Raw genomic sequence first — 14,663 nt, forward strand, 5'->3', positions numbered from 1 at the left:
GATTGCTTTTTGCTGCTCCTTGTAACTATTGCACTACCAAGGGAAAACATGAATCCACTTATATATCTTCTGTCTGATTTGCTGCCAGTCCAATCTGCATCTGTGTATCCAAAGACCTGTACGTTTTTACCTGCCTCATAAAAAAGTCCATAATGTAAAGTGGACTTCACATACCTCAATATACGTCTAACTGTATCCAAATGAGGCTTTCTAGGCATCTATATAAACTGATTGACAAGGCCAACTGCATAGCTTAAGTCTAGCCTTGTGATAGTCATGTAAATCAAACTTCCTACTATCCTTCTAAACATAGTAGGGTCTTCTATCACATCTCCAACATCAGCACTCAACTTCACATTTTGCTCCAATGGTACTGAAAGGCGCTTACATGCTATCATACCATATTTTGATAATATATCCAAGTTATACTGCCTTTGGGATAGCCATATACCATCATCACATCTGATCACCTCAATACCAAGAAAGTATCTCAGCTCACCCAAATCTTTCATCTCAAACTTCTTCTTCAAGAAGTCCTTAACTTCAGCAATCCCATTGTCATTGTCACCTGTAATAATCAAGTCATCCACATAGATGACTATGATGACCAACCTTGCATCTCTCTTTCTCACATAAAGTGAGTGATCAATATTAGAAATACAAAATCCAATATTGATAAGATACTCTCCAATCTTGTCAGACCATGCTCTAGGTGCTTGCTTCGGTCCATAAAGCACCTTCTTTAACCTGCACACATATGTGGGATGCTCTAAATCTTCATAACCTGTTGACTGCTCCATATACACTTCTTGCAATTCACTATGCAAGAAGGCATTTTTAATATCCATTTGCTGCAAACTCCAATCTTTGGATGCTGCCAAGGCAATCACACATCTAACAGATGTCATTCTAGTAACTGGACTGAATGTCTCTTCATAATCTATGCCATATCTTTGAGCATAGCCTTTTGCGACCAGCCTAGCTTTATATCTGCTTACTAAACCATCTGCATTATGCTTGACTTTGTAAACCCACTTGCAGTCAATAGCTTTTTTACCCTCAGGTAAGACTACCAAATTTCAAGTCTTATTGGCTTCTAATGCAGCCATCTCCTCATCCATTGCTGCATTCCAATAAGCATAACCAACAACATCCTCAAAACAAGTGGGCTCAACATCCTCAACTAGTTTCACCATATAAGCATAATGATGAGCTGCATAACCTTCAAAACCAAATCTTTTAACATGGTATCTGACCTTGCAAGATCTACGTACCATCGGATCATTCAATGGAGCCTTTACATTACTATGAGCTCTCTGAACACCTGGTGTCCTGACTGAAGGAATACTAAACTCATCATTCAAACTCTCCAAACTACTAGAATCTCCATCAAATCCCAAATGGTTGGTAGATGTCTCATTACCATCCAGCACTTTCTTCTTTCCTTTGTTTTTCCATGCAACACTTATAGATCCACCTGAAGATGTGGGGCTACTCCTTAGTCTCCCAAACCAAGGGCTTACTGTAGGTGTAGTACCAGATGATATTTCTAGTCCATTAAGACTCCGTGATTTTTGTTTATCTTTCTACACATAGCTGTCCTGATCATTATCATCATCCAAAACATCACCAGTAAGTATATACCAACTTTCCATCTCATCAAAGATAATATTCATGCTCACTCTGAACTCACCTGTGACAGGGTTATAACAACGGTACCCTTTCTGCTCTAAAGAGTATCCAATAAAAACACATTTTTCTGCCTTTGGATCAAGCTTCTTCTGTAGCTCATTTGACGCATGAATGTATGCAACACAGTCAAATACTTTTAAGTGCGATATATCAGGCTTATTGTCAGTAAAGCATTCTTCAGAAGTCATCCCATGAATTGCAGATGTGGGAGTTCTGTTCATAATGTAAACACCAGTATGGACAGCCTCAGATAAAAAATGTTTGGGCATATTCTTTTCAGCTATTAATGCACGTGCAACTTCTGCAATGTGTATATTTTTTCTTTCTGCAACACCATTTTGCTGTGGGATATATCTGCAAGTAAATTGTCTCTTTATCCCATGAGTCCTCAAGAAGCCACTGAACTCATTAGAGAGGTACTCTCCCCCTCCATTTAATCTCAAATACTTTACTTTTAAGTTTGTTTCTGTTTCAACAGCTGCCTTAAAATATTTGAAGTACTTAAACACATCACTCTTTTCCTTCATGAAGTATATCCATAGCTTCCTTGAACAGTCATCAATAAATGTGACAAAGTATTTGTTGTCACCAAGAGATACATTCTGTGTAGGTCCCCAAATATCTATATGCACTACATCAAGTATTTTTCTACTCACTTCTCTGTCATGCGTGAAGGGTTGTCTTTGCTTACCAAACTGGCATGCTTTACAGACTCTATGCAATTTTGCAACTCTAAATGAAGGCAACCTTGTAACCAATCCTCTGGACTGCATTAATTTCAGCCTTTGCACATTTGCGTGTCCAATACGTTTATGCCATATTTCAATATCTGCAACTACTCATTTTCTTTTAGCATACATAGCAGCATCCATTGCAAAAATTCCAGTATCTAAAGTGAACATTCGGCCAACTCTACTTCCTTTTGTGACCAACCTACACTTATCATTAAAGTCTTCTATAAAATAACATTTTGCATTGAATCGGATATGCAACCCCTGCTCTACCATTTGGTCAACAGATACTAGATTCTTTGTAATTGATGGTATATGTAATACATCTGTCAGACTCTTTGTCTGGCCATTATACAAGGACAAGGGAAACTTTTCAATGTGTGAAATTGGGTGGCATGAATCATCACCCGTCTGTACATAACCTAGATTTTGTAAGTCTTGCATCTCTCCAAACCATTCAACATGACTGGACATATGATTAGATGCATCTGAATCAACATACCATACATCATCATGTGTCCCATTTTTTATAACTGCATTCATCATATGGTGCATAACAAACAAACACTCATTTTTGTCTTCATTCTGTCGTGAAGACGATGCATAGTTTCCTTGTTGCAATTTACCACTGCGAATATCATCCTTCTTTGTATAGCAATGGGCTGCAATATGATCTATTTTGCCACAATAATAGCAAACAATAGCAGAATTTTCAGAACCTCTATTCTGTCATCCATCTCTTTTTCTAGAGCTCCCTCTGCCTCTAAAGTTTCCTCTACCTCCAGAAACCTGTATTTCACCAAACTATTTATTGAACCTGTTTTGCTAGCTATTGCCAGCACGTCCCATACCACGGCCTTTCGAAGAGGATTTACCACGTTCCCTTCTTGAACTTAAGAAAAATGCTTAGACTTGTTCACCATTTCTTTCAGACGAATCACCCTGCATATTGATCTCTTCAGTAATCATGAGAGAGATCAGCTCATCAAAATTTGGAAATGGCTTCCATACATATACTGAAGTAACAAATGATTTCCATACCTTCTCATTGTTAAGGCCACTCAAAGTGGATGAAACCAAATCATCATCATCAGGCATCGCATCAATTGCTGCTAAACATGTGCAATGCTCCTCACCTTCAACACGTCTCATTGATAGACATTTTCCCTTTCTTCAAGGCATTCAACTCTTGCTTAAGTTGAATCTTTCGTATCTTTGTATTTACTGAAAACATGTTCTCAAAAATCATTCAAGGTGCATGTGAAGTTTCTGTATTCCTGATATGTCCCAACATAGTATTATCAATGACTGCAGATAACCAGTACATCACCTTTTTATCTTTCGCATTCCACTCTTTTCATGCTTTTAATTCATCTGCAGTCAAAGGGATACCCAGCTCTGGCTCCTTTTCTTCACCTGAGACAAACTCATAAAGACCCTTTCCAATGAGCAAGTTCGTCACACAGAATTTCCATGAAGGATAGTTATTCTTTTCAAGCTTCTCAATAATGGGATTTCCACTGTTCTCTACCATTATCACAAACAAGGATACATCATAGCAAGCTAGTCTTCTGCAGTCTTTCACAACACATGCAGAGCACTACACCAAGCAACCTTTTTCATTGATTGCTCAATAGTACATGTAATTTGCAACTTATTTGCAAATAAACCTTATATTTGCTTCCTACAAATACCTCAAAAATTACATATTCACAATCGGTAACCTGTACACCTACTTTCGGTCAATACATTCGAAATCACAGTGTATTCTGAAACTGCTGTCCGCAATCTTACAGCTCTAAAACGGGGCTTGAAATGGCCTCAGATGCCCAAAATAATTGCGGGCAAGCCTTAAAGGGCTTATCTGCAAAATATACAGTGATCTGCTCGCACACCAAATCTCATAGTAATCTGAGATTTTTGCTCAACCCTGCTTCCGGTGTCTCCATAGGCACTATCCAAGAGAGAGAGTGGAAGAATGTGACAGATTCTTATCCGTGGCTTGCTTGCTCGAACCTTGCTTCTTCTCCTTCACTTCAGCAATATAAATCAGCCTCTCCTAGTGGCGCGGCTCTGATACCATGTCAAGAATCGCATGGTGGGGGGACTTGCTTGAGCTGCGGCGCCAAACACTGTATACACAAGAGGAAGCTCACTCAAGGACACAAGAAGAGAGATGGAGGCCAAAACGTTTTCTTGCTGGTTTTTTCTTCTTCTTCCACACACTATACAATGTAAACAAAGTATAGATAAGATACAACATAAAGGAAAATGGCCTACTAAGTCAAACAGTGCATAATCGACTACACTAATCGACTGGCGCTATGTCTTTGCCAGCTGTAGGTAGGTGTAACAAACTAAATATAATAAGTGATAAGTCAGTGGCTATGTGAGTATCATAATGACCACCAACGTGCTAAGTGTCGACGTACAGACTCATCTAGCCAGGCGGTCCATCATCAATGTCCGCACGTGTTGAGCTTGCCATCTCAACATGGACAATATTTTTAGATGACAGTTACCTTGCCTCTTAATTTGTCTATTAATAGCAAATATTACTTGACACATGAATTTGTAATCATTATTGTCGCCAATGTGGCTTTCCTTTCATGGCTAGGCCTTTATTACGAGACGAGAAACCTCACCTTTCAAATATTTGCCAACATAAGAATAATGCTTTGGATTATAATTATCATTGATTACATTCCTCCAATCCTACATTCAATATAATCGTCTCTTTACATGATGAGCATTGCAATTATTCACTCATTTGCAACGTGAGCAATGTGCCTCATTTCCAATGTGAAGCTGGGTTTTGCATATAGTGATATGACTACTTGCTTCAAATCTAGGAAGCTTATAAATTAAATTGCTTGAAATTGGATTGCACATAGAGCGATATGACTACTTGATTGAAATCTAAGAAACCTATCAACTAGATTCCTTGGAAATATTAGTGTGAATAATTTAGTGCAATGATGATGCTCGGTGGGATAGCATTAGATTTGTCTTGCATGGTGCATGGGGGAATACCGGAGTATCTAAGGATCTACATTTAAGCTAACCATTAGTCTATGAAATATCAACTCTTTGGGTAATAGAAAACTAGATATAACATGTTCATGATTGCAAAATATCTAAGATAATGTATAAATGGTTTTTTAATTCCTTTTATTAAGATCACATATGAATAAAATAGCATTTATAACAAGTATCTAATTACATAGAAATTTCAGTTAAATATGCAAAAGTTGAAGGGCATTTATAGTCATAGTTAGAGATTTCAATATTTATACCAAATTTTCGTATTTGAGAATGTTGGAGTCAAAGTTCTTTTACTATTTTTATCCATATGAAGCTCACTTTTTTAATGGTGTTTTTCTTCTCTGCGTCTCTCTTTCACATTGTTCCTTGCACTTTTGCACAAGGCCATTTACTCTTTGTATAGCCTACACACCCATAAAGACCATGGTTCCTACCTTCTTTCTCCACTTGCTTTCTTACCCATTCTTTTTGTTGCCTCCCAAAAGCATTTTAGAGAGTACACTAAAGGACAATCAACATGGAGAAGCATCTAACACATGCACTCAAGGACCATACTAAAGCTCAAAAGGCTCAAAGAACAAACACATTGGCACCCTATTGATCAAACTATTAATAAGTCGAAGTTGCAAATGGTGTGTTAAAGTTTATTGGGATATCACAAATTGGTGTTTTATGAAATTGTAGATATTTGAGCCTTTAACAAGTACAACAAAATGGCTATGAATACAAAAGGTAGAGATCATTATTTGATGTGAATTGTTATGCTCAACTTGAATTTTATAATTCGTATTCAAATTGAGCAACCTACTCTATCTAGTATATATCTTTAAAAATGTCAAGTTTTGCTTTAAAAATGGATTGCAAGAAATTCACGTGGGTGCCAAAAATATAGTTGAGATGTAAGGTGCTTGAGGGAGGAAAAAGCTTCAAAGGATTTTTGTGGCATTGCGAACAAGCAACATGATGCGATTTCATAATGGGGAGGAGAATTGCGTGATTAGGTAACTAATCAATCAAGAAATCTTGAAATATGTAATAAGTAATTGAAGGTGCATATTAAAGTTGATTAGTTTGTAGAGTGGTTAAGAAAGTGTACTGTAAGAGGAGATTCTTTAATGGATTTCAGGGGGGAGGAAAAAATGGGGCAAAGAAGGTGTTTTGTTTAGTAATCACATGAGTGGTACTATCTTTGGGCATATGGTTTGCCACTACGAGGCACATGCCTAATTGAATCAACATCTTTGATCTCTTTGATTCAACTAATGACTTCAAGTGAACGAACGGTTAGGACTTGAGAAGTTGAATGACAACACTAGGAGCACTATATAGTCATATATAAGTGAAGATAATGAAGAATAAGGCTATCATTGTACCCATGAAAAACTTCTTGTGTGCTTGCTCTTTCTCTTCACTCTCGTACATGCTCATAGCATTAACTTTGCATCCTACCATCACTTACTCTATCCTAGTATCGAAGTGACATTTCTGGAAGCTTATGGTTGGAGCAAGGAGCATGTTCAAAGTCAAGGTTTGTCATGAGTTCAAATATTGGAGCTTCATTGTGACATTCATGCTCGTTGTTTGGATTGAAAGAGTTATAAATCTCAGTATCGAGCTCTCTATTCAAGGCAAACATGCACTTTGATTAAGGGAGCCATTGAGGTTCAGTTTGGGGGACTTCCATAGCTCGATATGGAAGCATTTGGATAGCCAATAGTTGCTAGATTCAAGGTGTATTGCTCTCCAAGAAATTTGGGTCAAGATAGGGGTTGCTTAAACATACATGTAACTTCTTATTTTGGAAGTAGGGGGTCGGATTAAGTGGAAAAGCAAGGGGTGTGCTTGTTGTTTTGAATTTTAGGGTTTTCTTGTGTTTGTTAACTAAGAGAAAGAGAAATAGAGTTTATGATTTGCTAAGATTGTAATGTCATGGACTCTATTATTGAGATTGGAATGCTTCAAGAGGTTATTCTTGATAAAAATGACCTATTGTGATGCATTTTCAAATGTCAGGTTGTTGATGCAATCTTTCCCACATTTTTTATGTTCCAAAATCGACAAAGGTTTAGTTTCATTTTTAGAAACCTTTCTATTAATCTTTGGATTAAGATCAAATAGGCTAGAAGGATTTTCACATTATAGAAAGAAGATATGGGTGTTTTAGAGGTGGTTTTGTTTGAGATAAACAATTAGAAAATTGTGGGAAATTTTTGTTAGTCTTTTTTGTCTTATAGTTGATAGTATATTGGTTTCTTGTTTTTTGGCACATATTACATTCATTGTGGCGGCTTCTTCTAATTTGGAAAATGCATTGTTTAACATTGAGAAATTAGCTAGGACAAGTTTCTTATATTGGAAAGAGCAAATTTACAATATGTTGTTATTAAAGAGGTAGATGAAGCAAATTAAATGGCCCCATGTAAAGCCTAAGGACATGGATGCAAATTCATGGCATACCATGGATGAGCTTACTTGGTCTACTATTATGCTTACTCAATCTAAGGCACTGTATTTCAATTGAAAGGATATGGAAGGTGGTGCATATGGAGTCTAGAACAAATTATGCAACCTTTATGAAAATGAAAGTTTCACATCACAAGTGTATTGGCTAAAGAAACTCATTGATCTCCATATGGAGGAGGGAATACTATCTTTAGTCAATTGTCAGCCAATATTACATTTTATGACTTAGAGAAGACTATGTTTTTACTTGTCACCTTGCCTTCAAGTTGGGATACCTCCAAAACTGCAATTCATAACTCAGCACCTATTAGTGGATTGAGTAGTGATTATGTGGAAAGCAGCTTTCATATAGATAACATGAAAAATAAAAATAAATGCAAGTGTTAAAAACTTACAATTAGAGAGAGGTCGAATACAAGGGGGGAACTTGTGATAAAGGAAACCTAAGGAGTAAATCTCACTCAAGGAAAGACAAAAAATCCTATTATTGCAACAAAATAAGTCGTATCAAGAAGGAATGTTTCAAGTGGAAAAGAAAGAATAAAGGAAAAAAATGGAGTGACGATGATGGTAAGAAGGAAGAGAAACAAAAGAAAAAGATATAGGAGGTCAATACTATAAGCAGAGACAATGGTAATATGTTGTATGTCTCTACTCATAGGTATACATTCTTGGTTGCTACCAATGATGGCATGTGTCAGGATTGAAATCTCTTGGCAAGTTTCGAAAAGAGTTGTGGTCTAGCAAGAAACCCTCTTATGATCACTTGGCAAGTGTTTGCCATGGGCATTACATGCATATATTTAAGGACAAGTGTAACAAGCTTGATCCTAAATCAAAGAAGTGCAATTTTCTTGGATATGGATATCTAGGTGAAATGGTTTATCACCTTTGGGATCTTGAAGCTAAGAAGATAGTGCACATCCATGATGTTATCTTTAATAAAGACAAGATGTATAAGCATCCCATCAAGGTATCTGATGCATTGCCTAAGTACAAGGCAAGATTGGTAGCCAAGGGCTTTGAGCAAGAGAAGGGTATAGACTTTTATGAGATCTTCTCACCAATAGTCAAGATGAACACCCTTCACATACTACTTGCATTGGTTGCCAAGGAGGATATGGAATTTGTGCATATGGATGGTAAGATAGCTTTCCTACACAGGGATGTGCATGAGGATATTTGTATGCAATAGGTAGAGAGATTCATTATGGAAGGCAAGGAATAGTTTGGAATGTAAGCTCCATAAGACTTTATATGGATTGAAACATGCTACCAAGGAGTGGTATCATAAGTTCGATGCCTTGAGTAGTTCTCAAGGATACACTAGGAATGAGATTGATTATTGCTACACATTGAAGGCTATGAATGGTAGCCTTATGAGCTTGATACTTTATTTGGATGACATGCTTATTGATGGGCAGTTAGTTGGATCCATTTATAGATTTATCTACCACTGAGGCATCTAAGGAAGCTATCTAGCTTACTCATCTAGTGGGAGATTTAGGCATTGCAAAAGAAACGTACCCATTTTGCAGTCTGATAGTGAAAGTGCCATCAAATTGACATAGAATCTTATGTTTCATGCAAAGACAAATCAATTGAGGTGAAGTATCACTTCATTAAGATGTGCTTCAGGATAAGTGGATTGAGCTTGTTAAGATCCATAAGGATGACAACCCTATAGATCTTCTCACAAAGATTTTATCTTTTGAGCACTTTGCACACTATAGAGTGTTGATCGCATTTGATAGTATCTTCACTTTTACTATTCTCCCTAAAAGGCATATTTCCCTTTAAATGGGAGGTTGTTGGGGTAAAGACCAATGGCCAAACGCTGAGTGGGTATCCCTTATACTATTACACTTTATACACACTTATAATTGAAGATAATTAAGAATAATGGTATCATTATACCCACCAATATATATATGTATATATATATATATATATATATGTATATATATATATATATATATGTGTGTATATATGTATATATATATATCCTATCATGGACTTCTTTAGTTTATATATGTAAAAATTGTATTTTAGCAAATGACATGCTAGAAAACATAGGTTTGCCCAACAAGGAACATGAGATCTTCTCTTATTAGTTGAGTGTATAGCTAATTTTTTTTGTGAAGCACTTTGATAGGCCTAATATTTGACTTTAGGACACATTGAGTTGGTAAGAGGAGGGACTATGGTGGAGAACATAGAGCCACAGTTTGTACTCTATGGGATGCATGCCAAATAGACATATTCTTGGATAGCTAAAAGCTTACTCATGCAAGGCACATATTTTTCTAGGAATAGGGATCATAACCCAAAACAAAAAAAGTAGAGTGATGGTTCAAGAAATATAAAGAATGCAAGCAACATTTGGAAAAGTGCCAAACATGTAAGCACATAAGGTTATGTAACCCATGGGGCATGCATATTATTGAGAGCATGTTTCTGAATTGCATAGCTCTCCCATGACATAAGAGTGGGGAGTTGAAATGATTAGTTCATGATGCAGATATTTTCTTCCTAATTGAGACATGGGAAAGAGGTACATGTTACAACTCTAACATACTTGACTACATGGTCACATGGCATTCCAATCCAAATGTGAAATATGGCATTTCAATTAAAAAAGTCAAAAAGAGGGCAAGGGAGCATACCATGTGTTTATAAGGAACACTTACAAGATGCCATTGAACTTTCTATGTGGATATGCATAAAATATTCATATGCATCAAAAAGAAGACAAATGGTCCTCCTATGTACATATAGCAAGGTGATACATCCCACATCATGAGTCATTATTCTATGCTTGTATCCTACATCACGAGTCAGATTCTATGCAATGTGTGAGGTGGATCCCATGGATACATTTCCTTACATGTGCATTCACATAGATCATTTTATGAGAAATGGGATAAAGCTTGATCCAATGTGGCTTAAGAATTTGATAGATGATGATCAATATCTTGTGGAAGAGCATGGACATGTATGATGAATGGGATGCACATGCTAATTCTTGATGGGATTTGCTATTTTCCACACACATGTAGGAAAACATGTCACATGTCAAATGGAGGGTCTATTGTAGTAGACTATGCTATAGTACACCTTAATGAACTTCTCTAATAAAACATATTTAATTTGGGGTTTGAGTCAAAATCACATTCTAGTGTGCATTAGGCTTCATGTGTGGCAGTTGGAGTCATGTGTGAAGAATGATTCTCATTGTATGGCCATTTGTGTTGATTAGGTAAAGGTAGCAACTATGCATATAATCTAGATACATGCTTGAGAGTGACAAGTGAGGTCACATGGGGCTACCAAAGAAGATGCCATGATTGAAGTGGCCATGATTTTGTTTGGGATAAGAAAACTCAAAGTGGGAAACATGTTACATGGCTTCCACACAGAACTAGTGTGATGAGGAATGCAAACATTTTGGGAGATAACTTAAGAGGGTTATTATGTGCTTGATGGATTATCAAGAGAAAGCTAGCTATAGGGGAAGGCTATTTATTATCTTTCATAAACTTCAAGAAGATATTTGACATAGTAACTTAGGTTGTATTATGGGAGCATGTGTAATAACTTGGTGTGCTATCAAGGTTATACATGGTACCATGGGCATATATTGATTATATGAGAAGATGATATTTCTCATTAATTAATGGATACTTTCCCCCACTTTATTTGGACTATGCTCAAGGATTCGGTGCTTGAACTTTCATGGGAAGAGGGATTTTGAGACCCCAAATAGTTCTCTTCAATCCATCTTTTAGCATTCAATCCAATCTCTTTGTCCTGACTTTTGTTCATGATGTGACTACTATATAGAAGCTTATAGAGGTATTTCACACTTTTTGCTAGGAGAGAATATTAAATGTAAATGTTGGTAAGAAAAAATTGATTGATATATGAACCCCAAGTAATCCTCTATGCATTTTTACGATGGGGAGCCTATAGAGGTGGCCTAGTCTTTTGAATGTCCTGCATTGATATACTTGTTGAACATAAGTGGCATTGTTATGTTACCTAGACACTGGATGGGGTAAGTACTTTCGGTTTTAAAATGGCCATAATCATAATGATACACAAAGTTGAACATTCATATACAGTCTAATCTTGTGGGGTTGAAAGGTCATGTCTTAGGCGGAACATATTTGGCCATCCCTACAGGAGTGATGGCTTTGTAATAAGCGTTTTGAACCAATATATTACTATTTTTCAAAGTGTTTGTTTATATGCTTAAAGGTTGTGTTGATGAACCCTTTGTAAAGTATTAATTTTAAAAAGCTACTTGTATATATTTACACAATGTGTTAGTATGTCTTTCTTAATTTGATTACTAAAATAAACTAATCAAGAAAAGTAATAATCCTTAGTCTCAACAATTGAAAGCATGTGACTAGGTGGACCTGATAAGTTGGATAACTTTCCTAAACACTAGTTAGAGTTGCTAGTATATGGCATCTCCAATTCAATTTGATAGAACTAGCTTAACACCATTTTAGGGGGGCCGGAGCGCAATTGAGTATTGGTCCTAATGACTATAAAATTTTAAAAGACAGCTCTACTCTCTTTGAACCGAGTGTAGTGTTAGCCCACTTTCACCTTTGATTGGTTGCAAAGTGACCCTTCTTAAGTAGGCATTAGAGTACTATTAGGAGTGATGATCCCATGCTTCCCCTATAAAATAGAACTAGAAGTTCCATGTTCAACTAAGTCCTTGTTTTCCTAAGGGGAGACTAGATGGTGTTGCACATGGACTTAGAGTTTTGGTCAACTCTTGGAGAACTCCTTTAGGTCTTTAAGGATACACCTCACACAAAGTATCAAACCAATGGTTAAAGATAAGTAAATTGACAAATAAAAGGAGCTTAATTAAATTAACAACACTTGTTTGAATTCAAACCCCAAGATTGATTCCACTAATTTTCTATGCTCACCAAAATTGACAAGAAATTAGAGGTGAGGAGGCAATCTAGTTGAGAGAGATCTTTTCTTTGATGTACAAGGTTTTCCAGGGTTTGAACAAATTTTTGTATTGAGAATCCATGTTTGGGAGAAGTTATTTTTCCCTCCAAATATTTTATGACCCCCTCAAGATGGATAATATCTGCTCTATTTTTAGCCATGCGGTTGGACAACTATGAATATCTATATAAGCCAAAACTTATTGCTTCATTATGAGTTATGGAGAGTGTGTTGAGAAAAAATATTAAAGATAGTCAACATCTACTATCTATATGCTTCATATGACGATTGCTTAATATTGAGAGGGAACTGGTGCCTGATATATTATGGATCTATTGGCAAGTGACATAGATAGTACAAAAAGAGAAGAGTGGCCATTGTTCTATCAAACCTTGATTTTGGGATTGGATGATGGGGGTACCAAAGATATCAAAGGAATATGTTATTTGCCATACTCGAAAAAAGTCTCCAAAATTCAAGGACATGGATCCTTATTAATTTTAAATAAAACAAATTTAAGAGATGATAGCCTAAATGACTTGTAGCTTGGCCTTGAGTTGGTAATTTTTGTAAATTACTATTGCATTAGTAAAGGGAATCCTTATTGTTCGTGTTAGAAACTTGTGAGTTGATTGTGATTAATGACCAAGTTTTTTTTGCAAGTGATGAGGTATATGGTATGCAATTTATATTTGAAATTATATATATGATGTCTTACCTATCACCTATGTTGAAATCTTAAGAGAATATTATGAGTGTCTTAGAGAAGACATATATTTAGACCTAACCTTAATCTAGAGTGGCTGGTGGAGCATGACTTGGGGTTCAAGGGATGATCCTCACTTCTTCTTGGATGTGAGCCTTCCTGAGGACTTGGAAGGCCACCTTAAATTGTTAAAATGGCTCGTAGAACTTTAGCTAATCAAACTTTATAAGTACATTGATCTTCAGAAGGAAAAACTAAAATATGTTAATGGGAGAATTGTAAAGACGAATAGTGCATCTATGATTGTGGGAGCTTCTCGCTCCACTGCCAAGACCCATGGACCACTTATTATTTCAAGCGTTTCAAGGCAAGCGCAATGGCTAATTCTCACATAGCCGTACACGCTCTCACACCTACGAGTGTAGTGAGCTTACCTCCATGCTCGCCTCCTCCCTCAAGCACTCCGATAGCTCCATGATACAAGGTGCAAGCTCGATCCTCAAGCTCCAAGCTCCAAGCTCCATGCTCCATTGCTACGTGCTAGAGAAGAGAAGAGAAGAAGAAGAGAAGAGAGGATGGAGATCTTCTCCACCACAGTCCCTCACCCTTACACATTCACTCCCTCACACTACCCCTCTCAAACACAAGCTCAAGCAACTAAGAACAAGAAGAAGAGGAGAGCTAGCTTTGGCCACACACAAGAACGAGTTTCTTCATTCTATTTTTTCCTTTTCATACAAAACCCTAATCCCCTTTGGACACCCATCTCTTTTTTACATGCCCAGCCATTTTAGCCTAGGTCTCTTTTCCTATTTCCTTCCTATTTGCATTGTGCCTTCACCCATGTCAATCTACATTTACAAATTCCACAAGAGGAAGCCTAGCACTCTCTTACAAAAATTTACGGTGCACCTTTGCATTTAAAATGTGTCTTTTCTCTTTTGCACTTGCCTTGAACTTTCAAGGTTGTTCTGGCGCTTTTGGCCTTTTTTCCTCCTATTTCTTCAGTGTCGAGGTTACGTTTTTCCACTTTGCCATGCGTC

This window comes from Lygodium microphyllum, chromosome 13, assembly GCF_053477565.2.
Source record: "Lygodium microphyllum isolate KBCC chromosome 13, Lygodium_microphyllum_v1.1.10, whole genome shotgun sequence".
Taxonomy (NCBI): domain Eukaryota; kingdom Viridiplantae; phylum Streptophyta; class Polypodiopsida; order Schizaeales; family Lygodiaceae; genus Lygodium; species Lygodium microphyllum.